This window comes from Bufo bufo, chromosome 4 (genome assembly GCF_905171765.1).
Source record: "Bufo bufo chromosome 4, aBufBuf1.1, whole genome shotgun sequence".
NCBI lineage: Eukaryota > Metazoa > Chordata > Amphibia > Anura > Bufonidae > Bufo > Bufo bufo.
Window position 1 is genome coordinate 149,422,034 of NC_053392.1, and position 23,934 is coordinate 149,445,967.

The 23,934-nt window shown below is 44.8% G+C and overlaps 1 protein-coding gene across 5 annotated transcripts in view; it reads right to left on the reverse strand.

Moving 5' to 3' along the window:
• The window catches only part of AGTR1 (angiotensin II receptor type 1), a 262,557-nt gene that overhangs the window by 113,910 nt on the left and 124,713 nt on the right, over positions 1-23,934 (reverse strand). The window contains exons 5-6 of one of the 5 annotated variants that reach the window (XR_005778220.1): positions 23,465-23,468; positions 17,842-17,852 (exon numbers count right to left, since the gene is read on the reverse strand). The exons of the other annotated variants lie outside the window; for them this stretch is intronic. The gene's annotated coding sequence lies outside the window, so the exon portion shown is untranslated. Of the gene's footprint in view, positions 1-17,841; positions 17,853-23,464; positions 23,469-23,934 lie in introns of those variants that run through there. 5 annotated transcript variants of the gene reach the window in all.

Below are 23,934 nucleotides of genomic sequence, written 5' to 3' on the forward strand. Positions count from 1 at the left end.
AATTCCTGTGGTGGAGAGGACAAGTAAAACAGTGCACTACTGGTTGTTCACCTTCTCGACCCCCGCTACAAAGAGAACTTCTCATCTCTCATTCTTCTGGTGGAGAGGACAAGCAAAACGGTGCTATTCCAGAAAGCCCTTGTTGAAAAAATTGCTCCAAAGTTGATAGGGCAGACATCCAAATGGATCGTCGCTGTCAAGGGGACTTGCGATCGCCTAGAAGTTATCTAGAGTCAACAAGGGCCTCACCTACAAGTCCAGTCTCAGTAGCCAAGAGTCTGGTCAACACAATCCTCACCATGATGGCACACTGGGGTGAACGTTATGGAGGCGGGAGCAAAGTTCGCTGCTGGCCACCAGACTGTGCCTCCAATAGATCCTCGTTAACGGAAAAGTGTACTCATTCCAATAACAGGAGTGCTGTATTGTTATTTATCGTCACTACCTCCCTGACTCTGGAGTGGGTAATTCCAGCGCGCCTGCTGCCTTCCTTGGATGCTTGAGCTTTAATAACTTGACCCACCCTCTCTGGGTGGTTCATAATTAGGAAAAAAAGGGGCAAGGCAACAACAGCCAATCAGATTTCAGCATTGACCTCCCTTGGATGTGGTATCCCTTTCTCAAGCTCCCTCTCCGGCATCGAATTATGATTTCCGTTACCTGTGATCACCATGGTAGATGCAAATAGAACATCGAAAGATTGATAGGGCAGACATCCAAATTAATTGTCGCCGTCTCGGGGACGTGCAATCGCCCAGAGGTTATCTAGAGTCACCAATGCGGCAGCAGGCCCTCGCCCCTAAGGTTTTAGATGGTTAGATCAGCAGGCCTTGCTCCAAATGTTTTTGAGGGTCACCAGCAGGCCATCAATCATAATTTTTCAAGCGGTGTGTATGATGCCCTCCTTTATGTGTAACAAGGGTGTTTTGGAGTGCCGGTTCTTGTAATTTTTGGCAAGCCCCTTTCACTTAGTGCATAGGCTTTATGAGTGTAGGAGTCCTACTACCTGAACAGTTGTACCACAATGTGAATGAGGTCCTCTTTATGTGATATACAGGCTGTTTTGGAGTGCCTCTTGCTTGTAATTTTTTTGCAGCACTTGCACTTTATATACAATTGAATATACAGGAAAGAATGTTTCTTAACAATTTTTCCTGTAAATTGATTTTTTTGGGGGGGTTTTGTGTGTATTTTTGTCAGTCTGTAAAAGTGGCGTACAACTCGGCAACATGGTTCCCAGCAGCGACCTGGGAGTCCAACATGCATCCAGACATCGTCCCCATGCTGTTCCTGATCCTTTTCGGTGGTGTTTCTGTCACTTTCTGAGGTTTTCCAATGGACCAGGCCACCCTCCCCTCTTCAGAGCATGGTGTGCCTGGTTGTCTCCATTGACTTCCATTATACTCGGGTGATTGGCCGAGCACACGAATATACAGTAGCAATGTGTTCAGGCCGAACACCCGAATACTTTGATGCTCAATCATCACTAATGAACACAATTCTTCTCATCAGACCAAGTAACAGTATTATTGGATTTTCCTTCTTTTCAGTACTGATCTATTACTACTGGAGTTAGCTACCAGTGATTTGTTTTTGAACCTGGTGCCAGTTTATGGTCCACAATTACTGACATAAGAACAAATGTTTGTGCTGTAATTTTCCATTTGTAGATAACTTAATGTCTCTCTTGAGATGGCTTTATTGTAGAAAATTGACCATCACCCTATACTAATCCGCTATAATGCTCATATAAATGAATCTTACATTAAATGTATATTGCTACATTGATATAATTGTCTATTAAATCAGAAGGCTGGGAAATAGGATACGTTATTAAATGTCACTTTGCTCTATATTGGAGCAATAATGGAAAGATTAGAATTTTATTTGCCTACTTATAGATTAGTCAAGTTGCACTTTTGTATCTCACCGCATTTCTTGTTCTGCAATCACTGATTCTGTTTAATATCATGATAATTTTATCTGCAGCCATATTGCTGTGGCCTATGACAACAGAGCATTGCTAATTTTCTAGCCTAATCTTATCGGAACTCAGAGTCTAATTATAGAGCAGCCGAAAAAAACTGGTCTCCACTTTCCAGATCACTGCCTTGAGAAAGAAATGTTATTGAAACCAGCTGGCAAAAGTATTTTTATTAACCGACTAGTTGAATGGACCCGGCTCGCTTGGGTTTATTTAATCTATATCATTTAATGTTTGTGTGTGTTGTTAAAATATATTAACACTATCCACTATTAGGCTATATGAACACGACCGTTGTGTGTTTTGTGGTCCGCCAAATTGCAGATCCGCAAACTCGGATGGCGTCTGTGTGCATTCCGCTATTTGGACCAAAACAACGGCCGTGTGGATGTAGCCTAACTAGTGACATCTACAGCACCCGCCCCTCTAACACTGACCCCCCCCACAGTGCCCCGTCCCTTAAAATTGGACCTCCACAGCAGCCCACCCCCTTAACTTTGACCTTCACAGCAGCCTTCCCCTTTACAGTGACTTTCACAGCATACCACCCCCCTTGACAGTGACCTCCAAAGGGGCCCGCCACCTTAAACCAGTGGCCTTTACTGGATCGGGGGCGTGTCCTTTTGACAGCTCAACCAGATCGGGCGTGGCTTAGCACTCCCATGAGTGGGAGGAGGCGTGGCTTAACTGGTTTGGGGGGTGTCCTTTTGAACAGCTCACTCTAAGACAGCAGCACTGTGCTGTCTGAGTGTGAGGCTGTAGGAAGAATAGTCACCATCCCTTTCACCCCTGCAGCTGACAGAAGTTGATTTTTAACATCATTTTTTCAATCCCTGTCGGCTGAGGAGTGGAAGGGGGCATGACCTAACTGGATTGGGGGCGTGTCCTTTTGAACAGCTCAGTCTAAGACAGCAGCACTGTGCTGTCTGAGTGTGAGCTTCAGGGAGAAAGTCACCCTCCCTCCCACCTCTGCAGCTGACAGAAGTTGATTTTTAACTAATAACATGGCTTTACTTCAATAGCGATTATCCTGGTGACAGATTTACTTTAGAGCATGACCTACAGCAGTGAAAATAAATGGCTGGGCTGTTATGGAAACCTGGATGTAAATCTGTGTGTGGAGGCTGGAGGACCTGCGAGCTTCTATGGCTGATAAGAGTCATGTGACCAAGCCTCTATTGGCTAATGCATTTTTTTGGGAATATCTCAGGAACGGTACAGCCTAGGAATGCTGAGACCTGTTCTAAACCTTCCCGGACACCTGATGTACCTGTGTGCCAAATTTCGTGATTGTAATGCGACGGTGCGGATTCCTTTAGCGACACACACACACACACACATATACTCAGCTTTATATATTAGAAGATATGGGCAATTTTCTAATATAGAAGCAACATCTTCCTAGATACTCCCTTTGTCTTTAGGACTTGTACTGCAGGATTATTTCCATAGTGTCTTGGGTAGATTTTCGTAAAGGATATGTAAGAACAGTTCTCTGCCAAAACTACACACAAAAGATATTTTTAACGCTATACTCCTTACATTACATACATTCTTGGCTACCATCTTAGGTAGCTATCAACTGAATAAGTGCGTGGCAGATATTCCTCCTAACTCCCCTTACACATGCATGGTTGGCTTGGCTGGTGCATATGTTCTCTATAGGAAGAGGAGAAAAAGTGGCTGTCACCCATGAGAACAAAAGCAATCCTTCTTTCTGTTAACATCTGCCATTGGGAAGATTTGGGTAACCCCCATACTCATCAGATGGTTGACCTATCCTGCTGGCAGGTCCAGCGAGGAAGAATGGAGGCAGACAGACTCTCCAGCAGAAAATACTAAATGGTGAAAAGCACTCCCAAATTGTAAAATAATGTTCCTCTCACAGGGGCTTAGTCCAACTCACCCCAGCGATATAGTCCAAAAAGGAAGAATGGAGGCAGCACTCTATAATTATATTGAAAGTAGGTGCCTTGCTTATTACAATTGTTCAGAGGAGCATTGCCTGGCCTATAAGACTCCTCACGCGATTTAGACGCTATCCATATGGCGATATAGTATCCCACAAATCTTAACCTACGCCTCTCAACCAGCCAGTACTCTATACACTGCACTGATGAGGGGCAATTCCCCAGAAACAGCCATTTGCAGATGAGGTGCTGGCTTATTTATTAGCCAAGTCATGTTTCAAGGTCTATCAAACATTGACTTATAGGATAGCTGCCTTACATCTGGTGGCATTAGAGGCAGAGCTTGCTATGAGCTCATTTGCATATGCTACCTATAGTACTGATTGGTTATAAAGTTTCAAAATTGGCCTATTGCATTCCAACTCAAAGCAAAGCATTTTGTATTGTTTGTAGGGCCATATTATAGTTCTATTATGCCAGGGCATAGTTGTGTGGTGTCATCTTATCACATGCAATAAACTTAAGGAAAGATAAAGACATGGTAGAGCACAGCCATGGAGTCACAGATCAAGTCACAGATCAAGCTGTGGTCCATACAGGGCAACTCCTTAAAGGCTATTTCCACCTTCTTAACCAATCATTGTATTACCAAATAAAATGAATACGATGGTAACAAAAAAATAAAAAATATAGCGTAGTCGGATTCTGCAGTCTTGCTTTCTTCCATGAGTATCTTTCTGCTTGGTAACCTACTGAATAAATGGTAACATTAAGTGGGTGACAAACAGAATAAGTATGACTGCAGGAGCAGGACGGTTCGTTTGTTGTTTGTTAGCACGGGTTTGCACAGGTTTGCATAGTGCTGAAGACCCAAGTTACTTAAAGGGAATCTGTCACCTGCTTTTAGCATTTTAAGCTGTCCACCATCGCTATGTTCTACTAAAGTACCTTATTTCCAGCAGTCTTCTTTTTACTTGATTTCGTTTTGTCCTTTTGATATAAAGCGCTTTTTATGATATGCTAATGAGGGTCCAAGGTGCCCAGAGGGGCGTTTTTTCCCTCTCCGGTGCCCAGTGACGCCCCCCGGCAGTGCCCAAGAACGCCTCCTGATCCTGAAATAACCTCCCACAGCCGGCAAACTGTTCCGCCCCCTCCCCACGTCATAGTCTACGTTCTAGAAATGCCCCGTCCTTCTTCCTGTCGGCGGCCAGAAAACTCATGCAGGCCTGCGCCTGCGCGATCATCAACCTTCCTTAGGGCAACAGCGCTCAGGTTACATCACTGGGCTCGGCACATGCCCAGTGAGCTTTTGAGGCTGTTGCCCTGAGGAGGTGATGATCGCGCAGGCGGTTACTGCGCCTGCGCGGAGTTTTCTGGCCGCCGACAGGAAGAAGGACGGGGCATTTCTAGAAGGTAGACTATGACGTGGGGAGGGCGCGGAACCATTTGCCGGGCTGTGGGAGGTTATTTCAGGATCAGGAGGCGTTCTTGGGCATGCAGGGGGGCGTCACTGGGCACCGGAGAGGGAAAAACGCCCCTCTGGGCACCTTGGACCCTCATTAGCATATCATAAAAAGCACTTTTATATCAAATAGGACAAAACGAAATCAAGTAAAAAGAAGACTGCTGGAAATAAGGTACTTTAGTGAACATAGCGATGGTAACAGCTTAAAATGCTAAAAGCAGGTGACAGATTCCCTTTTAAAAGGGTTTTCCGGGAGTAGAAGAGTGCTGACCTATTCTCAGGATCAACACCACCCCATCCCCAATCTGTTGTTTTTAGAGGTCACCTCACAACACATCGAGCAAAGAGCAGTCATTGGATAGCTGCTGTGTTTGCTATTGCTCAATCAAGGCAAAATTAAGGGACTGAGCTGTACATAAGCCGTGACTGATGAATCAGTGGGGTTGACAGACGCTTTACACCCCCACTGATCAGATATCCTGAACATAGGTCATCAATATTCTAGCCAGAGGGGCCCCTGGGGTGCATTAAGATAATAAACATAAAATAATAACAAAGGTGAACATAGCCTTTAAAAATTTTGGTATTATTTTAGAAAATATAAGTATTTAGAAGGCAATTGTAAGAAAAGTTAAGAATGCTTGACCAATCGGCTTCCAGCTTTCATTTTCAAATGGAAGCTACAAACCTAATTGTCACTATGGGCAATTGCTCCACTTTTTGGACCACTTTAGTCCTCGAGAGTATCACATCATGTTTAAGGTAAAGCATGGTGAACAGGGGCGTACATAGAAATCATTCGGGCCCCCATAGCAAGAATCTGAATTGGGGCCCCCTACCTCGCCCCCTAGTCTGGCCCATCCCACCTTCTGCCCTGGCTCCTCCCCTGCCACCCCCCCATTTGGAAATAAAGAAATGTATACATGACCTACCAAAAATGTCAGGGACACTGGCGTAATTAGAAATGACTGGGCCCCACAGGAAATTTTGACGGGCCCCACAGCAAATTTTTGAATGGGCCCCTCCCAGTTGTCCAGCCACCTCTGACCAGCAGAGACCTTGACTTCTTCCCTAATACAGTCCAATTATCGTCCAATAGACAAGTGAAGGAAATATATGTATACTGTAGTATGATATTTAGGACACTGTCTATTGGACGATAATTGGACTGTATTAGGGAAAAAGTCAAGGGTCTCTGCCGTCAGAGTGTGCTGGACAACTGGGGGGCCCTTTCAAAATTTGCTGTGGGGGCCCGTTCAAAAAGTTTCCTGTGGGGCCCCAGTCATTTCTAATTACGCCAGTGCCAGTAAGAGAGACTATTATTAGTAAAGGAATTTTTTGTTTAATGATCTGGGTTGGGTTGAAAAGATAGTGACTGGGGGCTGGGGCAGTCTTACTGTGTGGGCGGGCTGGCAGTGGCACAGGTCCGGACTGGCTGCGGGATGACGGTTTGGCTGGCGACACTGGCAAGGCGGGCGTGCAGCACAAGTCACTTTTAACTTCTTCCACGCTGGGTGCGCCAATCAGCTGGGCCATCAGCCTCTTTGCACACTTCCTAATGCTGTTTGGCCCAATGTGTGGTGCTGTGCAGGTACACGAGCCGAGGGAGCGCGCAGCCAGGCTGGGTCCTAGGGAGCGCGGAGAGTCCATGAGAGTTCGGGGAGGGGGGCCTTCATGCTGAGCCTGCAGTGAGCGCAGTTGCTGAGGGCGGGGCCTTCCGTTGCACTCGGACCCCCTGTGCCGCGGGCCCCATAGCAGTGGCGTTACCCTGCCTATATTGGCGGTAGCCACTGATGGAGAATCAATAGCAAGTATCTACTATAAATCTACACATAATCTAATTACAGCATATTTCATTCACAACAAAGAGCATTTTTGTAAAATCCAGGTTCTTTTATTTCAAATGTTAGCCCCCGGCCATTTTGGATTTGGTATTCACAAATGGGGATTCGGTATATAATGTCATTGTAGGCGAAACCTTGGGATCTAGTGATCACCAGTCAGTGTGGTTTAATATAAGAACTGTGAAAGAGTCCCACCACACCAAAAACAAAAGTTTTAGATTTTAGAAAAACAGACTTTTCAAAAATGAAATTAGTCATAAATGAGTCCTTATCAGACTGGAACGGATTACATGGAGTCCAGGAGAAATGGGACTACTTAAAAGGTGTATTATTGAAGGCAACAGAAAATTGCATTAGACTTGTCAGTAAAAGCAAAAAAAAGGAGGAGACCACTGTGGTACTCAGCAGAAGTGGCCCAAATCATTAAAAATAAAAAGCTAGCATTTTGTAATTATAAAAAACCCAGAGCAATGAAGATAAGGAAATCTACAAGATTAGGCAGAGAGAGGCCAAGCAAGTTATAAGAACTTCTAAAGCGCAGGCAGAAGAAAAACTAGCTCAGTCTATGAAAAAGGGGATAAGACATTCTTCAGATATATAAATGAAAAAAGGAAATTAAAACAAGGAATAACTAAATTAAAAAACAAAGGACGGAAGGTATGTAGAAGAGAATAAAGGGCTAGCCGACTGCCTTAATGAATACTTCTGTTCAGTTTTTACAAAAGAAAAAGGAGAAGACCTCCACTAGAAAGAATGACTAATAAATCGTTTGATGCATGTATCTTTACAGGGGAAGATGTTCTAAGTTTGCTGTCTAAGGTGAAGACAAATAAGTCACAGGGGCCTGATGAGATACACCCAAAATTATTAAAAGAGCTTAGTGGTGAGCTGGCAAAACCGTTAACAGATTTATTTAACCAATCATTAGTAACAGGAGTCGTCCCGGAAGATTGGAAATTGGCAAATGTCGTGCCCATTCACAAGAAAGGTAGTAGGGAGGAATCGAGCAACTATAGACCAGTGAGTCTGACATCAATAGTAGGCAAATTAATGGAAACCCTATTAAAGGATAGGATTGTGGAACATCTAAAATCCCATGGATTGCAAGATGAAAAACAACATGGGTTTACTTCAGGAGATCATGTCAAACAAATCTTATAGATTTTTTTGACTGGGTGAATAAAATAATAGACGGTGGAGGTGCAGTAGACATCGCATATCTAGATTTAGTAAGGCTTTTGACACTGTCCCACATAGAAGACTTATCAATAAACTGCAGTCATTGAGCATGGACTCCCATATTGTTGAGTGGATTAGGCAGTGGCTGAGTGACAGACAACAGAGGGTTGTAGTCAATGGAGAACATTCAAAACAAGGTCATGTTACCAGTGGGGTTCCACAGGGATCTGTACTGGGACCGATTTTGTTTAATATCTTCATAAGTGATATTGCAAAAGGCCTCGATGGTAAGGTTTGTCTTTTTGCTGATGACACAAAGATATGTAACAGGGTTGATGTTCCTGGAGGGAAACGCCAAATGGAAAAGGATTAAGGAAAACTAGAAGAATGGTCAGAACTCTGGAAACTGAAATTTAATGTGGATAAGTGCAAGATAATGCACCTGGGGCGTAAAAACCCAAGGGCAGAATATAGAATATTTGACACAGTCCTGACCTCAGTATCTGAGGAAAGGAATTTAGGAGTAATTATTTCAGAAGACTTAAAGGTGGGAAGACAATGTAATAGAGCAGCACGAAATGCCAGCAGAATGCTTGGATGTATAGGGAGAGGTATAAGCAGTAGAAAGAGTGAAGTGCTTATGCCGCTGTACAGAACACTGGTGAGACCTCACTTGGAGTATTGTGCGCAGTACTGGAGGCCATATCTCCAGAAGGATATACTGTAGATACTCTAGAGAGAGTTCAGAGAAGAGCTACTAAACTAGTACATGGATTGCAGGATAAAACTTACCAGGAAAGGTTAAAGGACCTTAATATGTATAGCTTGGAAGAAAGAAGAGACAGAGGGGATATGATAGAAACTTTTAAATACATAAAGGGAATCAACTCGGTAAAGGAGGAGAGCATATTTAAAAGAAGAAAAACTACCACAAGAGGACACAGTTTTAAATTAGAGGGGCAAAGGTTTAAAAATAATATAAGGAAGTATTACTTTACTGAGAGAGTAGTGGATGCATGGAATAGCCTTCCTGCAGAAGTGGTAGCTGCAAATACAGTGAAGGGGTTTAAGCATGCATGGGATAGGCATAAGGCCATCCTTCATATAAGATAGGGCCGGGGGCTATCCATAGTATTCAGTATATTGGGCAGACTAGATGGGCCAAATGGTTCTTATCTGCCGACACATTCTATGTTTCTATGTTTCTATCGAAGTGCAGACATTCAAAACCTAAAATTAATATATCATTATTAGAGTTGAGCAGACACCTGGATGTTCGGGTTCGACGGGTTCGGCCGAACTCCGGAAAAAAGTTCGAGTTCGGGACCCGAACTTGACCCGAACTTGACCCTGAACCCCATTGAAGTCAATGGGGACCCGAACTTTTGAACACTAAAATGGCTGTAAAAATTTCATGGAAAGGGCTAGAGGGCTGCAAATGGCGTCAAAATGTGGTTAAGAGCATGGCAAGTGCTCTACAAACAAATGTGGATAAGGAAATGACTTTAAATAACATAAAATACGTAAAAATAAAAAATAATAATCTTGATCTAGGAGGACCAGATTCATATGGAGTAGGAGGTTGTGGAGGCGGTTGATGTGGCGGTTGTAGGTGGAAGCGGCGGTGGAGGAGGAGGTAGCCTACACTGGTTTTTGGTTTTAAATTTTATTTTTAAAATTAGGGTACACCCCAAAACATTGGGAAATATAACCTGTGATAACCCCCTCCAGTCATGCCAAACACACGTTCAGACAATACACTGGCTGCAGGCAGGCCAGCACCTCCAAGAGGTAAAGGGCAAGCTCAGGCCATGTGCCCAATTTGGAGACCCAGAAGTTGCAGGGGCTGACCCCTGTCAGTCAGTTTGTGTAGGCGTGTGCACACTTACTGCCCCACCATGTCGCACGTCCCCGTGATGTTCTTTTATGCGCCTACCATGGTGAATCACGGGTGGCAGGTAATCAGGGTTCCAGGCCAGAGAGGGAGCGTGAAAAAGAGAGACCACATCCAAGGGAGGATTCATTTTTTCAAATTTAAAATGAGAGTTGAAATATGGGAGAAATTATTAAAGCATAAAAGTGTGACAACTTTTCAAAGTTTAAGCATTGAGTGTAAGCATGTGGTGCGCATTAATTACTGATTATTTATTAAATTTTATTCCCTGTCACCTATGCATAGCAGGTGTTTATTCACGTCTAAAATTGTATAATGTCAACACAAGAATGTAACAGAAAAATTATTAAAATGTATTAAGCTGTCAACTAGGTAGGGGAGGGGTATATTACACCCAAAAATTTGTGAATTTCACCAAAAAATTTAACTGACAATTTTTTTTTTTTTTTCGGTCTACTAGGTATAGGAGTGGTACATCACACCCAAAAATTGGTGAATTTCATCAGAATATATAACTGCCAATTTTTTTTTAACCTGTCTACTAGGGATAGCAGTGCTACTATACACCCACATTTTTTTTATTTCGCCCGAAAATGTAACTGACAATTTTTATTTTTTACCGTTCCATTAGGTATAGCAGTGGTACTATACACACCGAAATTGGTGAATTTCACCCGAAAATGTAAATGACAATTTATTTATTTTTTAACCGGCCTACTAGGTATAGCAGTGGTACTATACACCCATAAATTGGTTAATTTAACCCGAAAAAGTAAATGACAATATTATTATTTTTTTGTTTAACCTGTCTACTAGGTATAGCAGTGGTACTATACACCCAAAAATGTGTTAATTTCACCATAAAATGTAACTGACAATTTTTTTGTGTGAAATATCCAAAATACAAACATGAGCAATTCCGCTGCAGTATTACAATGGCTGCTTAGTGCCGGTATACATGTCTATTCTGCACAAGGTTTGGACAAGTCCTGATGGATCCATGCCTGGTTCATTTTAATGAATGTGAGCTTGTACACATTGGCTGTGGACAGGCGGCTGCGCTTGTCTGTGATGACGCCCCCTGCCGTGCTAAACACACGTTCAGATAATACACTGGCTGCAGGGCAGGCCAGCACCTCCAAGGCGTAAAGGGCGAGCTCAGGCCATGTGCCCAATTTGGAGACCCAGAAGTTGAAGGGGGCAGACCCGTCATTAAGTACGTGTAGGCGTGTGCACACATACTGCTCCACCATGTTGGTGAAATGCGGCCTTCTGCTAAGACGTTCCATATCAGCTGGTGGTGCTGGTTGTTGTGGCGTGCTGACAAAGCTTTTCTACATTTCGGCCATGCTAACCCTGCCTTCTGAGGTGCTGGCGGAGCCCCAGCTGCGTTGGCGACCTCTCCCTTGTCCTCTGCCTACGCCTTGTGCTTCCACTGTGCCCCCGCTGTCAGGTGGGAATGCCACCAGCAGCGCGTAAACCAGCGTGCGCTTGTACTCGCGCATCTTACGATCACGCTTTAGTGACGGAATTAAGGACGGTACGTTGTCCTTGTAATGGGGATCCAGCAGCGTGGCCACCCAGTAATCAGCACAAGTTAGAATGTGGGCAACTTGGCGGTCGTTGCGGAGACACTGCAGCATGTAATCGCTCATGTGTGCCAGGCTGCCCAGAGGCAACGAAAAGTTGTCCTCTGTGGGAGGTGTATCGTCTGTGTCCTCTGTATCCCCCCATCCACGCACCAGTGATGGCCATGAGCTAGTCTGGGTGCCACCCTGCTGTGAACATGGTTCCTCCTCCTGCATCACCTCATCCTCCACCTCCTCATCCTCCAGAACTGTGCCCTGGCTGGACAATTGTGTACCTTGGGTTTGTGGGTGCAGGAACCCATCCTCGGAGCCACTTGGGAATGACTGGCCAGAAACCCTACGAAATGATCCCTCTTCCTCCTCCTCCTCCTGTGCCACATCCTCTTCCATCATCGCCAGGAGCCTTTTTTTTAGGAGGCATAGAACTGGGATAGTAAAGCTGAGAACGGCGTTTTCGGCATTGGCCATGTTGGTGGAGTACTCGAAACAGCGCAACAAGGAACACAGGTCTCGCATGGAGGCCCAGTCATTGGTGGTGAAGTGGTGCTGTTCCGCCGAGCGACTCACCCGTGCGTGCTGCAGCTGAAACTCCACTATCACCTGCTGCTGCTCGCACAGTCTGGCCAGCATGTGCAAGGTGGAGCGGGAAGGCCGAAATTACGCTGCAGCACTGACAGGCGAGCAGCTGCAGGGTGAGAACGCCGAAAGCGCGCACAGACGGCACGCACTTTATGCAGCAGCTCTGACATATCGGGGTAATTTTTAAGGAATCTCTGCACCACCAAATTCAGCACATGCGCCAGGCAAGGGATGTGCATCAAACAGGCTCGTCCACAGCTCCTGCGCGGTATGGGGTTTATCCCCCAAACAGATAAGTTTTAAAACTGCCTGCTGTCGTTTACCCCTGGCTGTGCTGAAGTTGGTGGTAAAGGTGTTATGCTGACCGGATGAGGAGCTGGTAGAGGATGAGGAAGCAGAGTAGGAGGAGGAAGCAACAGGAGGCAAATTGAAGCACCCTGCAATCCTCGGTGGTGGAAGGACATGCGCCAAACTGCTATCCGCCTCAGGCCCAGCCGCCACTGCATTTACCCAGTGTGCTGTTATGGAGATATAACGGCCCTGACCGTATCCGTAGTCAGGTGCACCTTGCCGCAGATGGCGTTGCGCAGTGCACACCTGATTTTGTCCCCTACTTGGTTGTGAAGGGAAGGGATAGCTCGCCTTGAAAAGTAGTCGCGGCTGGGCACGACGTACTGTGGGACAGCCACCGCCATAAGGCCTTTAAAACAGCATTTCAAAGGCCAGTAATTTAGAAATGCTGGCATTCAGTGCTAGCGATCGCGGGTGGGTAGGGGGGTACTTCCTCTTCCTCTCCAGCGTTTGGGAGATGGAGAGCTGAACGCTTCCGTGGGACATTGTGGAGATGCTTGGTGACCCAGGTGTTGGTGTTGCCTGCAGATCCTCTGTTTGCTGGGTGGCAGGTGGCACTGTCACTCCAGAGGTGGATAAAGAGGCCGAGACTGCACCAGAAGAGGAAGCAGTAGGAGCCAGAGATCTTTCTTTGTTTTTGAGGTGTCTACTCCACTGCAGCTCGTGCTTTGCACTTAAATGCCTGGTCATGCAGGTTGTGCTCAGGTTGAGAAGGTTTATGCCTCGCTTCAGGCTCTGATTGCACAGCGTGCAAACCACTCGTGTCTTGTCGTCAGCACATTGTCTGAAGAACTGCCACGCCAGGGAACTCCTTGGAGCTGGCTTTGGTGTGCTCGGTCCCTTGCTGCGGTGGGCAGTAGGAAGACGGCCCCCCTGCTTTTGCACCCTGCTCCCTCTTTTGCTGTGCTGGTGGCTCTGTGCGACCACCGCCTCTTCCTCCGAACTACATAGGTCACTCGCATGACCTTGATTCCATGTGGGGTCGAGGACCTCATCGTCCTCCACATCATCTTCCACTCAGTCTTCACCCCTGCCTTCCTTGTCGGTCTGCACACTTTCGAAAGCTCCAGCAGTTGGCACCTGTGTTTCGTCATCATCCGAGACGTGCTGCAATGGTCCTCCCATGTACTCATCTTGAAAGATAAGTGGTTGGGCATCGGTGCACTCAATCTCTTCCACTTCTGGGGCAGGGCTAGGTGGATGGCCCTGGGAAACCCTGCTAACAGAGTAATCAAAAAGCAGTAGAGACTGCTGCATGATTTGGGGCTCAGACTGCTTGGCTGATTTGCAAGAGGGTGAGGTGAAAGACTGATGGACATCGGATGCAGGTGCCAACTGTGGTCTTTCAGCAGGAGACTGGGTGGGAGACAATGTGAAGGAACTGGATCCACTGTCAGCAACCCAATCTACTATCGCCTGTACTTGTTCAGGCCTCACCATTCGTAGAGCAGCATTAGGCCCGACCAAATACAGCTGCAGGTTTTGTCGCCTACTCACACCTGAGGAAGGGGTTTCACTTGTGCGTGTATCTGGCACAGATCGACCACGTCCTCTTCCTGCAACAGGAACTCCACCAGCAGCACCACGACCTGGGCCACGTCCCTTATTTTACACTCTCCTCATATTTTTTGAATTTAGGATCTTGCCCTAAATAGGTGATTAATTAATAGTAGAATAGAACGACAGAATGTAAAGGGTGTATCTCACACGGCCTGAACCAGACTAGGCCTCAATTAAAGAATTATTTGCACAAAATGGCTGTATTTCAAATGGCTGTATTTCAAATGACTGTACTTCTAATGGCTGAATCAAACCCCTGTATATATAGGGGGGATCTCACACGCCATGAATCAGTGTAGGCCTGAATTAAAGATTTCTTTGCACAAAATGGCTGTATTTAAAATGGCTGTATTTAAAATGGCTGTATTTAAAATGGCTGAATCAAACACCTGTATGTATAGGGGGATCTCATACGCCCTGAATCAGTGTAGGCCTGAATTAAAGATTTCTTTGCACAAAATTGCTGTATTTCAAATGGCTGTATTTAAAATGGCTGTATTTAAAATGGCTGTATTTAAAATGGCTGAATCAAACCCCTGTATGTATAGGGGGGATCTCACATGCCCTGAATCAGTGTAGGCCTGAATTTAAGATTTCTTTGCACAAAATGGCTGTATTTCAAATGGATGAATCAAACCCCTGTATGTATAGGGGGGATCACACACACGCCCTGAATCAGTGTAGGCCTGAATTAAAGATTTCTTTGCACAAAATGGCTGTATTTCAAATGGCTGTATTTCAAATGGCTGAATCAAACCCCTGTATGTATAGGGGGGATCGCACACACCCTGAATTAGTGTAGGCCTGAATTAAAGATTTCTTTGCACAAAATTGCTGTATTTCAAATGGCTGTTGTAACGGTCGCGTACACACACACACAGGGGGGGAGGGAAGTGACCACTGCGCTCCACCCTTACCCCTGGCCCTGCCTACTTGCCTCGCGAGTCCTAATGACAGGGGACAACTGGACGGCAATCCCTAACTTGGAATAAGTGCAGGGATGACAGACAGACAAACAACAGGACGTGAACGGACCGAGTCAATACCAGGAAAGCTACAAAGTACAAAGGATTAAGCAAAGAATGGTCAGGAGAAGCCGGGGTCAAATACCAGGAGAGCAGAGAAGTACAAGAGGAGTCCTAAGAGAGTAGTCAGGTGGGAGCCGAGGTCACAATACCAGGACGGATGCGCAGTACAGGAGGATCAGGCAAAAGGATGGTCAAGGAACAGGATCAGGTAAGTATTCAGCAGTCCAACAAATAGCCAGGAACCTAGAAATTAACAGGCAACCTGTAGCCAGCAGGCTGCCTGTATTTATAGTGGGGAGTGAGGGTCATGTGACGTGGCCAGCGTCACATGACCGACAGACCAACCAGTCGAGCACCGAGTGATCAGCTCGGCGCTCAAGGCAGACTTAGGAGCAGGGAGCCACCCAGCTAGTAAAGCTGCCCTGGGAATGAGGTCAAACACAGATCCTCATTCCCAAAGCTAAGCAACAGGTCTGCGGGCGATGGGGGACCGAGTGCACCTTCGGAACCCCGTGACAGCTGTATTTCAAATGGCTGAATCAAACCCCTGTATGTATAGGGGGGGATCTCATACACCCTGAATCAGTGTAGGCCTGAAGTAAATATATCTTTGCACAAAATGGCTGTATTTCAAATGCCTGATTCAAACCCCTGTATGTAGAGGGTGTATCTCACACGGTCTGAACCACTGTAGGCCTGAAGTAAATATTTCTTTGCCCAAAAGTCTGTATTTCAAATGGCTGTATTTCAAATGCCTGATTCAAACCCCTGTATGTAGAGAGGGTATCTCACACGGTCTGAACCACTGTAGGCCTGAAGTAAATATATCTTTGCACAAAATGGCTGTATTTCAAATGGCTGTATTTCAAATCCCTGAATCAAACCCCTGTATGTAGAGGGAGTATCTCACACGGTCTGAACCACTGTATGCCTGAAGTAAATATATCTTTGCACAAAATGGCTTTATTTCAAATGGCTGTATGTAGAGGGCGAGATGAATGATTTGTGTGTGAAAACACACGATAAGGTACCTCTTTGGCGCACAGGGACGACCACAGTTCCAAGTTTTTTTTGGTATAAATACTATTTATTGTTCAGTTGACAACGCGTTTCGGAGTTTATAACTCCTTTCTGAAGTCTTAGGGGCGCCAACAGCAAAAAGAAAAAAGCAACAGGCAAAGGGTGGCCGGATGACTGGGGACTCCCTCTGATGTGTGCCGCTGTGTCTGGCATTGCTCCGGAGCACGGACCTCCCCCCCCTTCCCCAACCTATTGTGTGTCTACCTTCACGGACGTTGCACTTACACATGCACAACACCCAAAGGTGAGCACATTCCATCCATTACGTTTATCTGATTATCATTGCCTACCACCCTATGAGTGCCTCTCCCTTTTCTCTCTTGCCATAATTGCCCTGAATGTAGAGGGAGTATCTCACACGGTCTGAACCACTGTAGGCCTGAATTCAATATTTCTTTGCCCAAAATGGCTGTATTTCAAATGGCTGTATTTCTAATGCCTGATTCAAACCCCTGTATGTTGAGGGGGTATCTCTCACGGCCAGAACCAGTGTAGGCCTGAATTCAATATTGGTGCACCAAATGGCGGTATTTAAAATCTCAGAATGTAACCCAAATGTATTAAGGGTGTATCTCACAATGACATCTGCATCAAAAGCTGCCAACTAAATTTTTTGTGCCCAAACGAGTGTTTGTTTAACAACTGAATTTGACAGCAGTATATAAGCCTGTAATTTTACATGTGCTGATGCTGCAAGACCTGAATAAAGTGTTTTTTGTCAAAAAAGTGTGTTTTTCAAACCCCAGAAAATGATGGGTGTATTTTATAGCTTAAATTGCACACTGACTAATCAAGATGTTGTAGATTGCCAAAAAAGTCTTATTTTTTGTATAGAATATGAAAGCTGTATATATTAAACTTGAATTTAACACTTGCAGATATGGAAAATACTGTTTTTTGAAAAAAAAAGTGTGTTTTTCAAACCACAGAAAATGATGAGTGTATTTCTACCTTAAATTGCACACTGACTAATACAGATGTTGTAGATTGCCAAAAAAGTCTTTTTTTGGTAACAGAATATGAAAGCTGTATATATTAAACTTGAATTTAACACTTGCAGATCTGGAAAATACTGTTTTTTGAAAAAAAATAGTGTGTTTTCAAAACCCCAGAAAATGATGGGTGTATTTCTAGCTTAAATTGCACACTGACTATTTCAGATGTTGTAGTTTGCCCAAAAAAATGGCGATTTGCAATGTCCCAAAAGCTCAGATGCAGTGCTGGTGCACTGAGCTTGCATAAAATGGTCGCCGCCGCCACCCACTTAACTAACAGAATTATAAAAGTTATATTTTTTTGGTCAATGGCCTCAGGGTAGGGTAAAACGATTGTGTCCTGCACCCACACAACTATTTCTAGGTAGATCGCTGAGTTAGATTCTCTCCTATTCTCTCCCTGAAATCACAAGTCCAGCAGCATCCTCTCCCTACACTTGTAACAGCAGAGTGACGTGCAGCGCTACGAGACTCAAGCTTATATAGAGCCTGGGTCACATGCTGCTCTGGCCAATCACAGCCATGCCATTAGTAGGCATGGCTGTGATGGCCTCTTGGGGCAAGTAGTATGACGCTTGTTGATTGGCTGCTGTGCAGCCTTTCAAAAAGCTCCAAGAAAGCTCTGAACACCGAACCCGAACTTTTACGGAAATGTTCGGGTTCGGGTCCGAGGTCAAAAAATCCTAAAGTTCGGTACGAATCCGAACTTTACAGTTCGGGTTCGCTCAACCCTAATCATTATTAATCTTAGCAAAACAAGTAGAATAATATTAATTATACTATTATATCTATCTATCTATCTATCCATTATCTATCTATCTATCTATCTATCTACACATAAACTGTATGAAATGTAGTTATAAAATATTTCAGACAAATGCTTTAATTTCAAACAAGAGCTGGAAACTAGGAGCTTTGTTTTATCCAGAATATGCTTTACAGTTCATTTTAGATTATCTATCTATCTATCTATCTATCTATCTATCTATCTATCTATCTATCTATCTATCTATCTATCCATTATCTATCTACCTATCTCATATCTATCCATCTCTACATAAACTGTATGTAATGTGGTTATGAAATATAGTCAGATATACAAACAATATTGTCGAACATCTTAGGCACATGACACTTTAGGGACTTGAAATTGGCTGTATACATCACACACAAATGACATTACCTTTTAGAAAGCCTCGGGGCTATAATTAGAATGACATAATATTTCATATGTACCTATAAACCAGCTCTGCTACAACCATCAGTGTCACACATACACAAAGAAGAAACACAGGAAATTCAATTAAGTCTGAAAGTTCCCCCTTCATTCCAATTAAAAGCTTGAAAACAAATGGGAAGTAAGTGTTCCTTGACTACATCCTACATGATTAATGCTTTTACAAATGCTTTAATTTCAAACAAGAGCTGGAAACTAGGAGCTTTAATTTATCCAGCATATGCTTTACAGTGCATTTTAGATTATCTATCTATCTATCTATCTATCTATCTATCTATCTATCTATCTATCTATCTATATATAACTACATAAACTGTATGTAATGTAGTTATGAAATATAGTCAGACATACAAGCAATATTGTCGAGCATTTTAGGCACATGACACTCAGAGATGCCCCATTCATGAGGCAGAGTGAGACTGTGGCCTCAGTCGGCACAGTTCTAGGACAGCAGCGGGCGGTAATTTAGCCTTCTGCTATGCACGGCTTTATATCTGCAGCGAAAACTATGCAAAGCCACAATGTACAATGATCCCTAGGCATAGATGTGTGTAGGAGAGGGTAAAAAACCTTTAGGATAATTTAATATGAAGTAGGGGCATAGCTAAAGGTTCATAGGCCCTGGTGCAAGAGTTCATCTTACTTGGAAGGCATACTTGGGAAATATTATATACCGTATAGCTCTACAAATCATACAGGAGAATACAGCGCCACTTAAGTACCTCTTACATCCAGTGATGTCTCCACTGATGTAGACATTGTCTTTACTCATCTTCTCCATTCAGACCAGACCGCCATGATGATTTCTTTCAGCCATCTCTTTTTTTATGCAGAGTTTGACAAACAGATATCTTAGTTTCCTACTTTTCCATCATCCTCCCACCTCTTGAACACCCCATCCTTCCACCACCAATACTGGGCCCGCTGTGCTCCCCTATACTATACTGCAGAAACAGTCCACCTGAAAAGTCCCATTAACAGAAATTATCTGCCATAGTGCATAGTGTTAATAGTGCCTCCAATAGTAATAATGCCCCCAGTGTGCCCATACTAGTAATCATGTCCCCCATACCCCCCAGTAGTAATACTTCTCCTTATAATGTGTGCCAATACAAAAATACCACCTAATGTGTGCCAGTACAAAAACTACCTCTTATAATGTGCCCCAGTACAAAAAATACCTCCTTATAGAGTTTGCCAGTACAAAAAAATAACCCCTTACCTTTCAGATCAGACCTCCATATCAGACCTCAGATTAGACCCCCATATCAAACCTCTGATGAGACCCCCCATCACAGACCTAAGGTCAGACCCCAGGTTCAGAACTCAGATCAGACCTCCATATCAGACCTCAGACCAGACCCCCATTAGACCTCCAGACCACCATATCAGACCTCAGACCAGACCCCCATATCAGACCTCCAGATTCCTATTAGACCTCCAGACCACAATATCAGACCTCAGACCAGACCTTCAGACCCCCATATCAGACCTGAGACCAGACCCCATTAGACCTCAGACCCCATAACAGAATTTAGACCAGACTCCCATTAGACCTCTAGACCCCCACATTAGACCTCCATTAGACTTCAAGACTCTCATATCAGACCCCCATAAGACCTCCAGACCCCCATTAGACCTCTCAGACCACCCATGTCAGACCTCATATCAGACTTTAAAATAAATAAATTTACTTACCTCTTCTGATCCGCCGCTAATCTCTAAATCCAGCAGTTTCCTCGCTCTCATGCTGTCCTGTGGGCCTGCTCTGCAAATTCACCTGACTGCCTGCAGCGTCAGGTCACAATGTGCTTTGTACATCCTGACGCTGTAGGCAGCCAGGACACAGCAGCGCAGGCCCCAAGAAGAGCAAGCAGAGAGGAGGGGTAAGTACATAGCTCACAGCGCTTCATTCCCCTGCCTCCTGCAGACTAGTGAGCAATTCTATAAACAGTAAAGGACCTTTGGGATATGATCATGTGTGCATGTCACATGATCAATCACCTCAAAGTCATTTACTCTCATATTACATTATCCCAAAGGTCCTTAAAGTGGCTCTCCAAGAATTAAGAAAATGAAAATACTTATATATTACTTTATTATAAATATATTCCCAAATAACTTTCACTAGTTATAATGGCTTGTTTAGTCTCTTGAGCAATCATTAGGAGAAATAAAATGTCCGCCGTCATATTAGTACGCATAAAACCTGTCCTATCACACAGCAGGACTAGATACTTCAGAGTAATGAGGTTAAAAGTTGCCTCATCCTCCTCTGTGCTCTGCTTGTCAGGAATTATGATAATGAACACAGTTTAATCTATGTCTGATGAATGATGAATGCCTGTAGGAACAAAGTTCATGAGGAGACGTGAAGCACAGAGGACGGACAGGACAGATTGTGGTAATTTGGGGCTGTGGTAATGGAGACTGCATACAAGTGCTGCTGCTCATTACCCCCACCCTCTTCTCTGTACTTCATGTCTACTCGTGAACTCCATTCCTACAGAGATTCAGCTGAATATCATATTAAACTGTATTCAGGACCGTAATCTCTGACAATTAGGAGAGGAGGATAAGGCAACTCTTTACCTCAGTGCTCTGAAGTATGTCATCCTGCTGTGTGATAGGACAGGTTTTGTGTGTACTAATAGGATGGCGGCCATTTTATTTCTCCTAATGATTGCTCAAGAGACTAAACGAGCCATTATAACTAATGAAAGGTATTTGGGAATATATTTATAATAAAGTAATATGTAAGTATATTTAATTTTTTTAATTCCCGGAGAACCCCTTTAAGTCTCTAAAAGACTCTGGAGTAGGAGAACCTGCAGTAGCTTGTAAGTAAATAAGTGTCTGTGTGTGTGTGTGTCTATGTGTACGTGTCTACATCTGTACATATTGTGAGGATTTGCTCTGGTAGGCAGGGTAAGCGGACGCAGTACAGAGGCAAAACAAGTTGGTAAATCAAAATGTCAGTGTTTATTCACACAAAAGGCAAAAGAAAAACTACTTATTACAGTCTCTGTGTTAATTCACACAATGAGAAGTCCATAGAACAGACACGTCACCTTGCTAGCCGTTTTATCCCCGGCAGTTCACAGCAGGCTTTTGGGGGCCTGTTTCCCAGCATGCAGCCCTCATGCGGCTCTTAACCATCCAGCACAACACCATGCTTCTGATCCCAAAACAGAGACTCAGCTGCTGAGCCCAGCTGCCTATTTAAAGAATAGCCAGGTGCTGCCAAAACCCGGAGCGGCACTTAAAGGGCTTCTGTCACCCCACTAAACCGTTTTTTTTTTTTTTTTTGCTTACTTATAATCCCCACACTGCGATTTATGCCTACATAATCTAATTAATCATTTTGGTCCTGTAGATTTTGTTTAAAACATGCTTTTAAAATATGCAAATTACCTTGCTACCAGCAAGTAGGGCGGCTAAAGACGCCCCCTCCGCATTGTGATTGACAGGGCCAGGGAACGGAATCGTTCTCTGTTGGCCCTGCCTGTTTGCATTCAAAATCTGGCGCCTGCGCCGCGGCCGTACCTGTCTTCAATCGGCGCAGGTGCACTGAAAGGCGGCCGCTCACTCGGCCGCTCCCTCCTCAATGCGCCTGCGCCGATAATGTCACATCCACACCCGGCGCAGGCGCATTGAGGATGGAGCGGCCGAGCGAGCGGCCGCCTCTCAGTGCGCCTGCGCCGATTGAAGACAGGTACGGCCGCGGCGCAGGCGCAAGATTTTGAATGCAAACAGGCAGGGCCAGCAGAGAACGGTTCCGTTCCCTGGCCCTGTCAATCACAATGCGGAGGGGGCGTCTTTAGGATCGGAGGATGCGGCTGCTACCAGCAAGTAGCCACCCTACTTGCTGGTAGCAAGGTAATTTGCATATTTTAAAAGCATGTTTTAAACAAAATCTACAGGACCAAAATGATTAATTAGATTATGTAGGCATAAATCGCAGTGTGGGGATTATAAGTAAGCAAAAAAAAAAAAAAAAGTTTAGTGGGGTGACAGAAGCCCTTTAAACTCCAGCTCGGTATTTAATCACACCTGGCTGGAAATCAGCCCAGCCTCCCATGTTGGGAGGAAAATACCTGCCATCCCAAATAATACCCCTTGCTATGTCACAATATAACACTATATACCCAGTATAAAGGACTATATATATATATATATATATATATATATACACACTGCTCAAAAAAATAAAGGGAACACTTAAACAACACAATGTAACTCCAAGTCAATCACACTTCTGTGAAATCAAACTGTCCACTTAGGAAGCAACACTGAGTGACAATCAATTTCACATGCTGTTGTGCAAATGGGATAGACAACAGGTGGAAATTATAGGCAATTAGCAAGACACCCCCAATAAAGAAGTGGTTCTGCAGGTGGTGATCACAGACCACTTCTTAGTTCCTATGCTTCCTGGCTGATGTTTTGGTCACTTTTGAATGCTGGCGGTGCTTTCACTCTAGTGGTAGCATGAGACGGAGTCTACAACCCACACAAGTGGCTCAGGTAGTGCAGCTTATCCAGGATGGCACATCAATGCGAGCTGTGGTAAGAAGGTTTGCTGTGTCTGTCAGCGTAGTGTCCAGAGCATGGAGGCGCTACCAGGAGACAGGCCAGTACATCAGAAGACGTGGAGGAGGCCGTAGGAGGACAACAACCCAGCAGCAGGACCGCTACCTCTGCCTTTGTGCAAGGAGGAACAGGAGGAGCACTGCCAGAGCCCTGCTAAATTACCTCCAGCAGGCCACAAATCTGCATGTGTATGCTCAAACGGTCAGAAACAGACTCCATGAGGGTGATATGAGGGCCTGACGTCCACAGGTGGGGGTTGTGCTTACAGCCCAACACCGTGCAGGACGTTTGGCATTTGCCAGAGAACACCAAGATTGGCAAATTCGCCACTGGCGCCCTGTGCTCTTCACAGATGAAAGCAGGTTCACACTGAGCACATGTGACAGACGCGACAGTCTGGAGACGCCGTGGAGAACGTTCTGCTGCCTCTAACATCCTCCAGCATGACCGGTTTGGCATTGGGTCAGTAATGGTGTGAGGTGGCATTTCTTTGGAGGGCCGCACAGCCCTCCATGTGCTCGCCAGAGGTAGCATGACTGCCATTAGGTACCGAGATGAGATCCTCAGACCCCTTGTGAGACCATATGCTGGTGCGGTTGGCCCTGGGTTCCTCCTAATGCAAGACAATGCTAGACCTCATGTGGCT